Source organism: Coturnix japonica, chromosome 26 (genome assembly GCF_054131305.1).
Source record: "Coturnix japonica strain WE chromosome 26, WE-NBRP24, whole genome shotgun sequence".
NCBI classification, from domain to species: Eukaryota; Metazoa; Chordata; class Aves; order Galliformes; family Phasianidae; genus Coturnix; species Coturnix japonica.
In genome coordinates, this window is record NC_140688.1 from 5,639,438 (window position 1) to 5,652,500 (window position 13,063).

General features: G+C 49.3%; 2 long non-coding RNA genes across 2 annotated transcripts; one reads left to right on the forward strand and one right to left on the reverse strand.

Moving 5' to 3' along the window:
• Positions 1-1,841: 1,841 nt before the first annotated feature.
• LOC146756762 (uncharacterized) lies at positions 1,842-6,735 on the reverse strand. The gene is made up of 2 exons (XR_014937338.1): positions 6,431-6,735; positions 1,842-2,113 (listed from the first exon to the last, which is right to left on the reverse strand). It is a non-coding gene; the product is annotated as an uncharacterized LOC146756762 (long non-coding RNA).
• Positions 6,736-8,340: 1,605 nt separating this feature from the next.
• LOC146756763 (uncharacterized) lies at positions 8,341-11,633 on the forward strand. Its single transcript, XR_014937334.1, has 5 exons — positions 8,341-8,536; positions 8,692-8,776; positions 8,870-9,937; positions 10,030-10,101; positions 10,464-11,633. It is a non-coding gene; the product is annotated as an uncharacterized LOC146756763 (long non-coding RNA).
• The last annotated feature ends 1,430 nt before the right edge of the window (positions 11,634-13,063 follow it).

Here is a 13,063-nt window from a genome sequence, read left to right on the forward strand (position 1 = left end):
GATCTTTGAGGTCTTGTTTCTTATGCCAGACTTAATTGAATAAGGAAGATGGGTATTTCCATGATAGCTCTGTTACATCTAGTTGTTGCTGTCCCTAATTTTCATACTGTTTTTGGAAAACTGAAATGTGTTATCATCTTCTGCTGAGTTCTGACGCTGTATAGCTATTTCAGACCAGTTCAGATTTTATTGTCCCAGAGTTCCGGGATGTCTTCAGTGATTATGTGGATGTCCAACTGAAGTGTGGTAGCAAGAAGCAATGAAATTAATGTTTAGGATGCTCACTTTTCACTTTTACACTGGCCTGAAATGGAACATTCCAGATCTGCTATTCTGAAAGTTTTATGGTCCTTAAATATGATGACGGTTACTTTTTTTCCCCCCCTCAATCTTGTAAATTTAATTTTAATAAGGTGGAAAGGTTGTTATGAGTTAATTATATAATTAATAAAAATTAATTCTTATATGATGACAGCCCACTTATTTAAATAGCCACGAAGTGATACTTCTGATTCCTAGTGAAATGGTGTCTCCCTTCAGAAAGAGAAGAAAACACTATCCCCACCTTAAATATCATCTCACTGTTTCCAGGTCAAGCCCCAAATCCATGCTCTCTTTTGTACAGAGAGCTACAGTGTAGAGGGTAAATGATGGTAGAACCAATAAGCCATTGATAATTGGACTGTGTATTAGTTGCAGCTAATCTGACTGCAGAAATATGACTCGTTTCTGTAGTGTGAAAGATGATGTCTTTTAATGTTTGCTTTATGCATCTGCCCTTGCCTGAGATCGTAATTAGGGTATCTTTGATTCCAGAAGGTCCTTATGCATATTTGCTTGGAGCTGCATACTTACAGCAGATAGTGTACTTCTTTCTTAGCTTGGATTGGATAGTGTACCTGTATATTTAGTCTTCTGTGCCTGCAGCCTGTGATCTTGAAGATAAGGAGAAACAGAATTGAGTACCTAATATTTGCAGCTGAATTCTCCTCTACCAGTCTTCAGTCTGTGTATACTACTGGTGAAGCTGGGAGTTGACAGGACACATATTCCAAGCTGCTCTGTAAATATGCCTCATCTGAACCATCACAATTAATATCAAATGTAGGAGCTCATAATTTGAGTGCAAAACAGGAGGATTTTTTCTTCCTTTTCTGGTGTTGAAGTTAACTGTTGCATCATGAGGCTATGCATGTAAACATGCAAGGTCGTATAAACCACTTGAATTTGTAACCCACAACTTGTAGTGGACCATATTCTTAACCATCTAGGCAGGTGGTTTATCTTAGCATGCTAGAATTGCTCTGAAGAAGTTAGTTTTTGGATTTTGCTGTATGCTATGAAAATTGTTCTGCATATTGTCAGAAAGCATGAAAACCAGAATAGCTTCTGGCTATGTTACTGTGCTTTCCTGACAAAATTCTTCATAGCCTAGTAGTATAGATTATAAGATTATAACTTTCTCTCTGTGCTGGTATTCTGTTTTGGTTTTGTTGGTGTTTTTTTTGTTTTTTTTTTTTCCTGTTGTTGTTTGTTTGTTTGTTTTGGCCTTCAATGTAAGGGGGAGGAAGGAGAAGGAAGTAGGGGAGATCTTCCCATGACCAGACCTTGCCCTGTAGTTTCAGCCAGTTTAGAGAATTGATACGAAGTTTCAGAAGAGTTACTTATTAGTTACTTTGCATGGTATCTTTTGTAACAGAGTTCACAAGGTTATATTGCTTTGTCTTAAATAAATAAGTGAAAAAAAAGACAAGAAAAATTAAACTGAACCACTTGATTTATTCTTGATTCAGTTTAGCTTATCAGAAAGAAGGAAAATAGAAAAGGATGCTTGAATACAGTTACAGTTTCAAATAATATTTATTTATTAGCTTCATTCTGTAAATATACCGAATAAAATTGTTTTACAATTTTCCCAACAAAATGAACGTTATAATTAAATTTTTATATAGGGAAATGAATTACAAACAATTCAATTTATACTTAACAGGAAGTACAGTGCAGCAAGATACAAGAAGGCCAAGTTTCACTGGAGTGTGATGTGTTATGCAAGGAAATGAAACGGAAGGCGTCTGAGGTGGTGTATCCATTTTAGTTATGTTGTCTTCATTGCCTTGAGAAAAGTTGGAAAAAACAGGCAGATCGTTATTTTTTCAAGACAGTAATAGCAAGAAATGCAGTGTAACTCAGCGTACAGTTTAATTGCACATTTAATTTTTGGACTATTGAATCTGGCTTATTGCTGAGAATTGCACTACTTGTAGATAGTGTCAACTCACTTGATGAAACACTGTGTTAAGGTAATGCTCTATTACCTCTTTATTTTTAATGTACATTGGAACTGGAGATTTCCTCTTCAGCCAAGAAGTGCTAATCAATGATAATAAAATCATTACTGCTAGTGAGAGCTATAGAAGCACTTCATTTAGGCCTTACTTTTACTTTGAAGGTTAGCAAAGTGTTATCTTGTGTGTTCCTGTCACACAGTATTAGGTGACTGCCACAATTATAGAGAGCTTTCAGCAACTGCATGTGCTTTTCAGCCCATTGTAAACATGGATGCTCTCCAATAATTTTGTTTGAAGTAAAGAAACTGCTGCATAATCTCACCTAAAGAGACAGAGTATCCACATTGTTTTTCTAGGCCTTTTATGGAAACATGAGGAAGTGGTGCATGAACTGGTTAACTTTTATCAACTTAGTAGTATATGTAATATACTGATATATATAATTTAAATATTCAACCCAAAACCTCATTCTGTAAAAGCTACATCTGTCTGTTTCTGCTCAGAATTTCAGGATTGTCAGGCAAGTTCTAAGACGTACTCTGTAAATCAAATTCTACACCTTTGCAATCAGCTTGAACACCAAGACTCTTGGAATATACTTCTAGAAAAACCAGTAGTAACATATCATCCTAGTGAAGTGTGGAAGTGAGTTTAGTGGGCATGGAGTGCATTGAAGGGGGGTGAATTCATAGAAGTCTGCATCAACAAAGGAGCACATTTCAGTGGGGTGCAGCATCAGCTGCAGTTTCACTTCAGCAGATATTTCCTAGTTTTTATCTGTACCATTGAATTCAACTGGGAAAATATTCTAATGCATCAAGCAAATGACTACAGGTTCCTGTGAGCATAGGAAGTTCCGCACAAACGTGTGCAGGAATCTTACACAAATACGACAACAGCAGCGTACAAAAGAAGCTACATTCTGTGTTCACTGGCCGATTTCTCTTTTGGAACTGATGTTCTGCCATTAGATGGCAGTGAAATACCAGGAGGGATAGGGCTGCAGTTTTTGCAAACCAAACTTTCCTATTTCAGGTATTCATGACTAAAAAGACCTTTGTGTGTTTTTCTGATGAGACACTCTGACATTATCTAGGTGAAATGAAATTGTTAGTGATATTTCATATATGGTTTAACAATTTAAAAAAAAAATAATCTGAAAATCCACAAATGTAACTGCTTGCACAGAGCACGCTCTTTGAGCTGCGGTGTTCTTAAGCACGAGCTGGTGTGCCTTCTGCTTAGTCTTCGACAGCTCTTAAGTTGTAGACTGATTGGAACAAATTCCATCTGTGCATACCTTACTTAGTTAATTACCATTTTTACTGTGCAAAATGTGATACATAAATATATATATATACATATATAGACTGGTTATTGAGATCAAGATGGTTTTTAACTTCAAGTTGTCAATCATATCGTTACATCTTAGGGCATTCTATTACTCTGAGATCTAATTTTACTAAGGTAGTGTTAAGTGGCTGCAGAGTTGGAGGTCCAAGAAACATGTACAAGCAGCAGATACGCATACACTGACCCAGCACACTGGTACTGCCGTCACTGTAGTGATGCCTGACTGAGGGAATTTCAGAGATAGAGCTGGTGTCTTAATGTTTGATGGCTTTGCTGCATCTATATGCCTTTTTGTGTTATGAAAAATACTATTTGGCACTTTCACTGTCTTCAGGATTTTGTGTCCTGTCAATCACCTGCTTTTTACCTGATGAATCCAAGTTAAACATCTCTTAGCAGCTTCCCCTGGGAAACCAACTTTAAGGGCAGGGGTATAGAACAGAGCTGGCAGCTCTTTAAGGACACCCTTCTGAAAGCACAGTGGCTCTCCATCCCCCTGCAGAAGAAGTCAAGCAGGGAAGGCAGGCAGCTATCATGGATGTGCAAGGACCTGCAGCTTAAACTTGAGGGAAAAGAGGGAAATGTTCAGAAAGTGGAAGCAGTGTTGTATAGCCTGGGAGGAATACAGAGCTGTTGTCCATGTGTGAAGAGACAGGATTAGGAAAGTCAAGGCACAGATGGAGCTGAACTTGGCAAGGGGAGTGAAAGATAACAAGAAGGGCTTCTGCAGGTACATAGGCTGTTCGGTGGATTAGGAATTGGTTGGCTGGATGCAGCCAAAAGGTTATGATCAACGGTTCTGTGTCTGGGTGGAGGCTGGTCGCAAGTGGTGTCCCTTAGGGGTTGGTCTTGAGACAGGTGCTCTTCAACATCTTCATCAATGACAGACAGTGGCATCGAGTGCACCCTCAGCAAGTTTGCAGATGTCACCAAACTGAGTGGTGCTGTCGATACATTGGAAGGAAGGGAAGCCATCCAGAGGGACCTGGACAGGCTGGAGAAGTGGGCCCATGGAAACCTAATGAGGTTCAATAAGGCCAAGTACAGGGTGCTGCACTCGGGTTGGGGCGATCCCAGATATTTGTACAAACTGGGGGAAGATCTCTTTGAGAGATGACCTGTGGAGAGGGACTTGGGGGTCCTGGTGAACGAGAAGCTGGACATGAGCCAGCAGTGTGTGCTTGCAGCACAGAAGGCCAACTGTGTTCTGGGCTGCATTTAAAAAGGGGTGGCCAGCAAGGAGAGCGAGATGCCCTCTACTTGGCTCTTGTGAGGCCCCATCTGGAGTACTGCATCCAGGCCTGGAGCCACCAGCACAAGAAGGGGGGGGTTAGGATAGATATTAGAAGGAAGTTTTTTACACAGAGGGTGCTGATGTGCTGGAACAGGTTGCCCAGAGAGGTTGTGGTTGTTCCATTCCTGGAGGCATTCAAGGCCAGGCTGGATGTGGCTCTGGGCAGCCTGGTCTGGTGGTTGGTGACCCTGCATACAGCAGTGGGGTTGAAACTCCATGGTTATTGTGGTCCTTTTCAACCCAGGCCATTCTGTGATTCAGGACCCAGTCCATCCCATTGTTCTTTATGTATGTTAGGCGTTGCATTCTTTAGTTATTGTAGGATGAAAATAATGCAGGAACTGTGATTCAGATGCATTGTATGTTTATGTTTTAATATTTTCTGTGCCATTCTTTTTCCTTTAAGTTTCTGGCATTTAATTTGCTGTCTTGAATGCTATGTAACAGTTCTGTAGAGTGATCAGTTGCAGTTCCAGGTTTTATTTTTCATAAAACTTTCTGATGGTGAAGCAAATGTAATTGCATTGACAGTTTCCATTACAACAAGAGCAGTCGAACAATATGAGTATGCATTATCCAATATGTCATTTGGTACAAAAGTGGAGATTTCCTTTTGCTCTAGCAGTCAGGGCATATTTAACTACTTGGAATGAAGTGTGTGAGTGTAAATTACATATATATATAAGGATTTACCCATCAGTGTATAGTGTGCTGAATTGAGGACTGAGTTACTGAAAGCTTAGAGTGACTTTATTAAGGAATTTTTCCCTGGTATTAATGAATATATATATTTATATTTTCCCCAGGTTTTATATTTGTCAGTTGAATTTTCCAGTTAGTCAGAAGTTTAGTTTTATAACATGGTAGCGTCACTAATGTTCCGTGTTTTTCAAACATGAATTGATAGAGGTTTTTCACAGAATGTTTTAGAATCTGAGTAAGCTCACAGCTCACTTGGTGAAGGTTTTGCTCGCTTTTCTGAGAACTGTTCTATAAATTATGGCTCTGTAAGATAATAGTTTTACCTGCTTTTACAACAGTTACTTATCACTTTGTATGTCTGGACAGATAAAAGAGGCAGAAGCCAAAGCTGTTATTGAAGAGGAGAAACGAAGACAACAGGTATCAAACTTAATTCTTCTTCCCCCCCAACCTCGTTGTGTTAATAAATCACTTGACGCACGTGCAGCCCAATCTGTATACTTTGTATAGTGTTTTTCCCAGTTACAGCTTTCAGCTGTTATGTTGTCTTTAGGTATGTGCCATGGGTGATCTACAGTGGTTAAAAGCAAGTATATTTTCTCTTAACAGTTCTCACATCTGTGGGCAAAATGGTAATCATTTGATGTCGCATTAGAATAACTGTATAATGTATACATATATTTAAATACAAAATACTTCTGATTTTTATCCATCATTTTATAATTCCTTAAATTCACAGAATTACTAAGTAGCCTCTGTAAGGTTGAATTACTGAGTGAACCTTCTTACTTACTCCCCTTCGTGAGAGTGAAGAAACCTAAATTGGTCTCTGTCCTTCAAGTTCTGGTGGGAGTGGGGAATTTTTTTGTAATTGCTGGCTCTGGTGAATGTGTGTTGTCAGCACTGTAATCCAAGAAGCTTCTGTGCCAGCTGCCTGGAAATACTATCACTAATCTTGTTTCAGAAATTAACCGTAAGCTTGGTTGCTGGTGACAGCAAACTCAGGTTTATCATCTGGGCGCTGCAGCCTCAATGCACTCCTTCCAACAGGCTTGTATGCCTGTGACAGAGCACAGACCCCCCCGGTTGTACACCCCCCATCGGACCCCCCCCCACATTAGATCCCCCCCCATTGTATCCCCCCCCCCATTGAATCCCCCCGCCCTCCATTGGATCCCCCCGTTGTACCCCCCCCCCCTCCCCCACTGAACCCCCCCCATCGGACCCCCACCCCATTATATCCCCCCCATTGGACCCCCCCCGGTCTATCCCCCCCCTATTGGACCCCGCCGTTCGATCCCCCCCCATCGGACCCCCCCGGTCCCGGTCTGTCCCCACTCACCGCTTCCTCCTACGGGGCTGCCAACACCTCCGCACTTTACGGCGACGCTGTCGCAAAAGCGCCGCACCCCGCTGCGCTTTACGGCGCGCCGCGAACTGCAACTCCCAGCGTCCCCCGCGCGGCGCAGGCGCAGAGCGCGCGGTGTGAAAAAGGCGGGAAGGCGTCGGGCGGGAGCTGAGGTGAAGCAAAATGGCGGCGGGGCCGGGAAGGGCCTTGGGGCGGGATGGGCGCCATTGGGCTTCGTTATAGCGGGATAACGGTGTTATTCTGGGACGTGGAGTGAGAGAGACCAGGCGGTCAGGGGGGATTTGAGGGGAAATAGTGAGGAAATAATGCTCAATGGGCGTGTGTTCCCCTCAGGTGAGCGGCGCCATGGGCAAAAGGAGGAGCAGCCAGGTGACAGGTAATGACTTAAAATGGCCTCAAAATGGCCAAAAAATGGGCTTAAAATGGTCTCAAAATGTCCTCCAGTGAGCCACCAAATGGCCTCCAAGCAGCCGCAAAATGGCCTCAAAATGGCCACCAAATGGTCACAAAATGGTTTCCAAAGGGCCTCAAAATGGCCACAAAATGGCGTCCAAGCAGCTGCTGTTCCTCTTGCAGGTGTTGACCACCATGATGGCCCCAATGTCAAAGTCAGGGCAGGACTGAGGGGAGACAACAAGGGGGGGACGACTATAGTGGGGACAACAATATGGTGGACAGCAAGGGGGGGGACATCAATGGAGGGGGCACAAATGGAGGGGACACTAATAGAGGGGACACCAATATGGGGGACAGCAATATGGTGGGCAGCAATATGGTGGACAGCAATATGGAGGACACTAATGGGGGGGACACTAATATGGGGGACAGCAAGGGGGGGGACATCAATGGAGGGTATACTAATAGAGGGGACACCAATGAGGGGGGAAACAATGGAGGGGACACCAATATGGCGGACAGCAAGGGGGGGGACATGATTGGATGGGGCACCAATGGGGAGGACAACAATAGAGGGGACACCAAGGGGGGGGACACCAATATGGCAAACACCAATATGGCAGACACCAATGTGGTGGACACCAATGGAGGGGACAAAAATGGAGGGGACAGGGACACCAAGGGGAGGGACAGCAAGGGAGGGGACACCAGTATGGTGGACACCAATATGGCAGACACTAATGGAGTGGATACCAAGGGGGAGGACATCAATAGAGGGGACACCAAGGGGGGGGATACTAATATGGGGGGCACCGAGGAAGAGGAAACCAATGGAGGGGGCAGCAATATGGGGGACACCAATGAGGGGGACATCAATGGAGGGGACATCAAGGAGAGGGACAGAAATGGGGGGGACACCAATAGAGGGGGCAGCAATGAGGGGTATGTAAGTGGAGGGGACACTAATATGGGGGACACCAAGGGGGGAGACAGCAATATGGGGGACAGCAATGGGGGAGACATAAATGGGGGGGACACCAATATGGAGGACATCAGTATGGGGGCCATGATTGGAGGCGACGCTCTGGACAATGGCGGAGGGATGGACTCAGTGCATGGAGATGGAACAGAGAGGTAGTGGGGGGAAATGGGAGGGTGGGGGGCAGAGGGGGGGCTGGAGGTGGAAATGGGGGCAGAAATGGGGCTTGGGGGTAGGAATGGGGCCTGGGGCCAGCAATGGGTCCTGGTGCCCCCCAGCTGATGGGGTTTGGGGTCTGTTTGGTTCCCAGCCGCTCTGATAACGGAGGCCCAGCAGCCACCCCACAGCTCAGCGTGATGGAGGAGCTCAGCCCCACAGCGGCCCCATTGGCACAGGTAGGACAGGGCCTCTGCCCCCCCAGCGTCACCCCACAGCTCCCCATGGCTATGGGGCAGGGAGCACACAGGTTATGGGGGGGTTTGTTCCAGGATGGGATGGATGGCTGCGAGCAGCAGGAGGACCAGAACAGCCCTGATATGGGGGACCTACAGCCCCATAGCACCCCACAGCCCCATAGTGACACCGATGGGGGCACAGAATGCATTGAGGCCACCAAAGAGCCATTGGAGGGGGAGTGGGCAGCCAAAGTGGAGCCCACTTGTGGGGCAGAGCATGAGGAGCGCTATGGGGCTGGCACTGTGGGGCTGCCCCACATCTCAGCACCGGAGCACAGTGGGGTGCCAGGGGGGGACACCGAGCTGCTGCAGGTAATGCCAGAGTACTATGAGAACCCATAGGGAACAGCCCCATAGCACCCCACTGCACCCCACATTGTCCCACTTCACCCCATAGAGCTCCAGTTCACCCCAGTTTACCCCCCATTCCACTCTAGATTGCCCCAATTTACCCCAGTTCACCCCAAATCACTCCAACTTACCCCAGTTAACCCCAGTTCTCCGCCATTCACCCCCAAATCACCCAAATTCATCCCAGTCCCCCCCTAAGTCACCCTCAGATCCCCCAATCCTCCCCAATTTCCCCCCATTCACCCCAATTCATCCCAGTCCCCCCTCAGGTCACTCTCATATCCCCCAGTCCCCCTCAATTTGCCCCCATTCACCCCAAATCATCTCAGTTCCCCCCCCAAGTCACTCTCAGATCCCCCCAGTCCCCCCCAGTTCACCCCATTTCATCCCAGTTCCCCCCAGTTCAGCCCTTGGTGCCCCAGTTCACCCCAGTTCCCCCCCATTCACCCCCAAATCATCCCAAGTCACACCAATTCCCCCCCAAGTCACTCTTAGATCCCCCCAATCCCCCCCAATTCACCCCCATTCACCCCAGTCCCCCCCCAAGTCACTCTCATATCCCCCAATCCCCCCCCATTCACCCCCATTCACCCCAGTTCATCCCAGTTCCCCCCAGTTCATCCCCTGTTGCCCCAGTTGCCCCCATTTCACCCCATTTCCCCCCCAGCCACCCACCTCCTCCCAGCCTGCAGCCCCTCTGTGCCCTGTGGACGCCGATGGGGACCCGGCCTCACCCAGCTGCACCCCCAGGTCGGACCCCCCTCCCCCCACCAGAACCCAGAGCTCATTTTGGGCTTAAAAAGCCCCGGATTGGTGCTATTTTCACCCCCTTTGACCCCCAGGAATGAGGTGGCACCACGTGAGGATGCGTCAGCGGTGCTGGGGGGGCTGATCCTCGAGCTGTCCAACCTCAAGTGAGTGCTGGGGGGGGGGTTAGGGTTAGGGTCCCATTGGCACTTATGGGGTCTCACTGTCCCCTATGGGGTCTCACTGTCCCCTGTGTGGTCTCACTGTCCCCTGTGGGGTCTCACTATCCCCTATGGGGTCTCATTGGTCTCTATGGGGTCTCTTGTCCCTGCAGCTGCCGTGTGATGAGCGCCCATCGTGCCCTATAGGGGTCTCACTATCCCCTATGGGGTCTCACTGTCCCTTATGGGGACTCTCATTGCCCCCTATGGGGTCTCATTGGTCTCTGTGGGGTCTCATTGTTCCCTATGGGGTCTCATTGGTCTCTATGGGGTCTCATTATCCCCTATGGGGTCCCATTATCCTACAGCCGCCATGTGATGAGCGCCCATCGTGCCCTGGAGTCGCTGCTGCGGCTGCGTCGTGAGCGGAGCCGGGGGGTGAACAACAGCAGGAGGAGGAGGAGGAAGATGGAGGGGGACGAGCCAGGATGAAGCTGCAGCTGTGAGTGGGGCTTTATTGGGGGAAAAAAGCCCATAATGGTGCAATAAACACACGAGTGTGAGCAGGGCTGGAACAACACAACTACACAATAACACAACAACACAACAGGGAACAGCTGCTGAGCTCTGCTCCTGGTGCAGAGTGGGGGTGTAAAGCTGATGGTGCACAAGTGATGGTGCAAAGTGGTGGTGCACAACTGAAGGTGCAAAGGGATGCTGCAAAGTGATGGTGCACAAGTGATGGTGTACAAATGATGGTACAAAGTAGTGGTGCAAAGTGATGGTGCAAAGGTATGGTGCACAAGTGATGATGCACAACTGAAGGTGTAAAGTGATGGTGTAAAGATGATGGTGCACGAGCGGTGGTGCAAAGCTGATGGTGTACAAAGGATGGTGCACAAGTGATAGTGCACTAATGATGGTGCACAGTTGGTGCCCAGCTGCTGCCTTCTGTCCCACGTTGCGCTCAGCACAGCCTGGGGATGACACAGAGTGCGTTATTAGTAATAGTAATTAGTAATTACGGCCTTAATTAACATCATCACCACCACAACTGCCCCGACACACACAGTACAATATCTGGGGGCCAACCCCATAACCCCTATAGCCCATAACCCCTTATAACCCCCACAACCCCAAACCCCAATAACCCCATACCCCTATAATCCCATAAATAACCCCATAACCCCATAAATAACCCCATAACCCCATAAATAACCCCATAACTCCATAACCCACAACCCCATCACCTAATAGCCCCTATAACCCCATACCCCATTACCTGCTATCAGTCACTGCCGTCCCCGTGTCCCCGTGCTCTCGGTGCATACACAGAGCGATATGACGCCGGGGTGAGCGGGCAGAACCTCCTGGTGTGCGCGTTGTCCCGCGTGGCGCCGCACTGCGGACACACGTAGCGCCGCAGGATGGGGCACAGCACGCGGCCACGCGCGTCCTTCAGAGCGTGGCTGCTCCACACCGCGCGGGACTCCCCGTTACGGCGGCAGAACGGGCAGAACGGGGACGGGAAACGGGGGCGGGCTGATAAGGGGGGGCGGGCCGACAGGGGGCGCTGTGGTGGTGCGATAGTGGGTCGTGATAGTGAGAAGGAGGGGCTTGGTGGTGATAGGGGGGGACATGGTGATAAGGGGGGATGGGGGCATGGGGGGGGTCCTGCTGATAAGGGAGGTCCTGCTGATGCTGTGCTGAGCCGTGGTGACACCGACACACCTGGGGACACACACAGACATGGTGGAACATGGCAAATGGCGACCAGGGATGGGGACACCCCCCCCAATATGGTGACCCCAGTGGCAATGACCCCAGTTGACCCCCATTATGTTGACCCCCCCATTATGGCGAACCCCCCCCCCCCATGACAGTGACCCCAGTAATGGTGACCCCAGGTGACCCCCCCCAATACGGTGACACCCCCATGATGGCGACCCCAGTGACACTGACCCCAGGTGACCCCCCCGGTCACATTGCCCCCCCCTGCCGTTGCCCCCCCCCCCCATTCCCATACCTGCCGTCCCGGTTTGGTCCGCTCGGTTCTGTCCCGTCCCGGCTCGGTCCGTTCCGTTCGGTCCGGTCCTATGGTTCCGTTCCCGCAGCAGAGCCCTCAGCAGGGCCGGCAGCCCCATGGAGTCGCACCACGGCTCCCATATAGGGCCTTGATCCCTTATAGGGCCCTGATCCCATATAGGGCTGTGCTCCCTTATAGGGCCGTGCTCCCCTATAGGGCTGTGCTCCCTTATAGGGCCGTGCTCCCCTATAGGGCCATGCTCCCTTATGGGGCCGTGCTCCTCTATAGGGCCCTGATCCCATATAGGGCTGTGATCCCTTATAGGGCCATGCTTCCATAGCCGTCCATGCTCCCCTATAGGGCCGTGCTCCCGTTGCCGTCCGTCCTCCATTCCCCCCCCAGCCCTGTCCCCCACCTCCTTTATCCCCCGACCCCCCCTTTATCCCCCCCCATTGGACCCTCCTCGTCTGCCCTGTGGGGCGGCGGCGTCTGGGGCTGCTGCCGTGTGGGGTCGGTGGTGCTGCTGTGGGGTGGGGCTGGCACCGGGGGAGCGTTGGGTGGGGGGCACCTCATGGGGGCACGGGGGGGCCCGGCGGGGGCTGATGGGCCCCTTTAGGGTCCCATTGTAAGAAGTTTGTAAACGTTTGTTCATTGTGTGGGGTGTCACAGTTTGTAAACGTTTGTTCATTGTGTGGGGTGTCACAGTTTGTCAATGTTTGGGGGGATGTTGCTGGGGGTGGGGGCTGTGCGGGACCGGGGTCGAGCGGGCTGCCGGGTTTTGTAACCGCCCCTCGGCTCCCGCTTTCTCGCTTTTTTTTTCGCGGCTCCTGCCCTCCCCGCTCCTGGTTACGCCGCTCCGCCCCCACCGGCTCCGGATTGGACGAGCTCGGGACGGGGAACGAAGGCACCTGGCGACGGGGAAACTGCTCCTCAAACCCTTCA